The sequence below is a fragment of the Alexandromys fortis genome, unplaced genomic scaffold, assembly GCF_014885135.2.
Source record: "Alexandromys fortis isolate MF-2015 unplaced genomic scaffold, M_Fortis_MF-2015_v1.1 scaffold_335, whole genome shotgun sequence".
In the NCBI taxonomy this organism is placed as follows: Eukaryota; Metazoa; Chordata; class Mammalia; order Rodentia; family Cricetidae; genus Alexandromys; species Alexandromys fortis.
In genome coordinates this window covers 751677-755360 of record NW_026068218.1, presented here as the reverse complement: position 1 = coordinate 755360, position 3684 = coordinate 751677, and positions in this window count along the sequence as shown.

Genomic DNA, 3684 nt, shown 5'->3' with positions numbered 1-3684 from the left:
TCCTCCCCTCCTCCCACATCCCTAATGCTCTCCCACACACCCTCCCTTCCACACCACTGCTTTTTTAAGAGAGGGAAAGGTACTCTGCCTGTGGGAAGTCCAAGGCCCTCCCCCTTACATCTAGGCTTAGGAAGACATGCATCCAAATAGAATTGATCCCAAAAAGCCAGTACTTGCTGTAGAGAAAAATCTCAGTGCCATTATCATTGGCCTCTCAGGCTGTCCAAATTGTCAGCAACATTCAGAGGGTCCAGGTTGAACCCATACTTTTTCATTCCAGTAAGCTGGAGTTGGTGAGCTCCCATTAGCTCATGCTCCCAACTATGACACTGTGACATTCTATTAGCTTATCTTACATGATTCTGTGAGTTTTCTTGTGAGTTTCTTGACTTCTTTGGCTCCAACACTCCCTTCTCTCCCTCTTCTACATGATTCCCTAAATGTTGCCTCATGTTTGGCTGTGATTCTGCATCTGTGTCTGTCAGATGCTGGGTGAAGCCTCTCTGATGACAATTGGTCTGTGTACTAGTCTGGTCACTGGAGATGGCCAGTTCAGGCTACATGCCTGCTATTCCAGACATCTTAGCTGCAGTCATTATTGTAGATCTCTGGGAGGTTCCCTTTCACCACTTTTTTACCTGACCCTGAAAAGCCCAACTCCCCTTCCAACTGTCTTTTTCTTAATCTCCCTGTCTACACAGACCCTCAAACTGATCTCTTAAGTTTCTATTCCCAACTTCCCTCAGAACTTCTTTCTTTTTATTTTTGTTTTAATTTTTAAAACAATCTTATTGTACATACCAGTTCCAGATCCCTGTCTTTCCTATACTCCCACTCTTCCCACGTTTTACCCATCCACCTCCATTTACTCCTCAGAGAGGGTGAGACCTCCAATGGGGAGTCAATGAAGTCTGTCACATCACTTGAGGCAGGATTAAGGGTTCCCTCACCCCTTATCTATACTGAACAAGGAAACCCTCCATAGGGAATTCACTCCGAAGAGCCAAATCATGCACTAGGTATAAATACTGGTTCCACTGCTAGTGGCTTCATAAACTGCCCATGTCACACTAAGCAATAGTGGAGAGGGTACCTAAACTGCTCTTCCCTGTAATCAGATCAATTATAATTACAGAACCTCAGAACTTCTTTATGTTGTTTTTAAAGACAGGAAGGTGTGAACACATTCCTTCTTTTAGGATGTAATCAATTTCTTTACTAAGATTCATTATCTCCTGATCACATCTGTCTTAACTGGCATCTTACTCTCCATCCCCAAGCCTCCTTCTAGTTCTCCCTTATTAACCTTTTCACCACTTCATATGCATTATTAAAATGTCTAATTTTTTATAAGTTGGGTAGGAAGAAAATTGATTTTATTTATTCAGTTTATTGGATTTTATTTAATTTTAATCATTTAAAATTTACTGATTTTATTTTATAAAATAAAATTTTATTCAGATTTTTATTATTGGGTAAAATATCCAAATAAACTGATCTGTGACTCCTTCAGACTCTCTAAGCTCATATGTCAATGAGAGTTACAAAGTACAAATACTGTCAGTTGCTTTCCTTGCTACAAATTTTTCTCTTTTGAAGAAAATATTTTTAGAAAATTCCCTTAGTGTATATCTTTAAAATGTCAGGATTTTTTTTAGTGCTTCCTAGATGCTTTTATTAAGTCTACACTTTAAAAAGAATCAGGAATCCTACCACTGGACTATGTTATACACTAGAGAACCACTTGGGAATAGATGATAATTTTGGTTGTTGATTTCTCTGGAGACAAAATAGATGGATGAGACTCTAGAGGGAGATAACTAACTCCCACTATTCTTTTCATACACAATATTCTGTTATTTGTGCCTGCATATAAAATGTTTATGCCAACCCACCTTAGTAGAACAACAAATGACTTGGAAATTCAGCTTTAAGAAATAATTGGTCAACAGATAATTCTGTATACCCTTCCCTTAATATACTCAAGGCAATTTTTCCTTTTAGTGTAAAGAAGAAGAAAATCACCCAACATTGAACTGTCTGGGACAGAGGAGAGGTATGTTCAGATACAAGACCTTAGCTCCTAAATATCTAAGACTTCCCTACTTTGTTCTATGTTCTCCTGTTAGTGACATGTTTGATTTTTATCTCTTCAGACCCATTTCCTTAACAAGAACCTCACTTCCTTTTAAAAGTAGATTTGAAAATACAGTTTTATTAATGTTCATTTAAATTTAAAATTGTTTTGGGAATTTCATAGATGTATAGTCCATATTTTATTATTTCAAATGTTCCCTCTCACCTACAACTTCTGTTCTATCTTCAACAGCTGTCAAATTATTGACTTCTTTAATTACTGTTACAAATATATATACCTGTATGATATCTATACATACCTGTATGATGAGTCTATTCATTGTTGCTCATATGTGTATGTGTTTAGGACTAATCAGTTAGGACTATATAGTTGCCATGAGCTGCATGAGATTGGCAAATATAGGCTCAAGTATTTGAATATTTGGATCCCTGTTGGGGGCTGTTTTGAAAGGACTAGGAGTTATGACCTCTTAGAAAGTGATATGGCCTAGTTGGAGGACATGTGTCACTAGAGATTGACCTTGATGTTTCAAAAGCCTCTGTCAGACCTAGTGTCACTCTCTTTGCCCCATCTGTGTATTAGGATGTAGCTCTTTGCAACTGAGTACATGCCTGCCTGCCTGCCTGCATGATGCCACATTACTGATCATGATGATCATAGACTAACCCTCTGGAACTCTACTCAAGCCCCTAGATAAATTCTTGCTTCTGTATGTTTTTTGGCCATGGTGTTTCCTCACATCAATAAAACTGAAAAATGCCTGTATCTCCTCATTTATGGGTTTTTTATCACGTGAGATTTTTCCCTATTCCTTTGCTGTCATGTCAGCTGAAACCATTTAAGATCCAGATGTTTTCATTTCTCCAGCTTCCCTAAGCATTCTCCCATTAATTATAAAATAAAATTGCGAAAACACTTCTGTGTATGCTAATTTTAACTCAGGGAGTTTGATTGCTTTACAGTCATATTGAGGTTGTTTATTAATTTAACTTGTTGAATTAGTTTCTAATTCATATATTTATGGCATGGTGTTAATTGCTACAAATGCAATTTAATATGGATGTGAATATGGCATATGGCTTATAATAATAAATATACAGTTAAGCAATTGCTGGCTCTAAACCCAAGATGCATAAAATAAGCACAAAATGTACAAGTTCCTGTATGTATGTATCCAGTTTAGTGTTTTTTGGGACTCCTAAGTGTGTAAATGAGTGAGTATCTGATACTTGATCCTTTTCTTGGGCTCTTTTTCTTCTGTTCGTTTGTCTTGTCCAACTTCAATGTTATTGTTTTTTTGTTTTATCTTACTATACACTTTTTTTTCTTTTTTTGACCTTTATTTATTTATTAAAGATTTCTGTCTCTTCCCCACCGCCGCCTCCCCTTTCCCTCCCCCTCCCCCAATCAAGTATATTTTTAAAATGAATGGATGAATGAAAACCTAGTGAATAGGTCAAAGGTTAACAATGGAACTGTCACTTATTCCCGTTGGAATATGAAAAATTAGTTCTCTCAGAGTGTTATGGGATAGACTTCATGTTTAAAAGTAGTTGACCAGTAGATAATCAACTCCAGAGATTCTG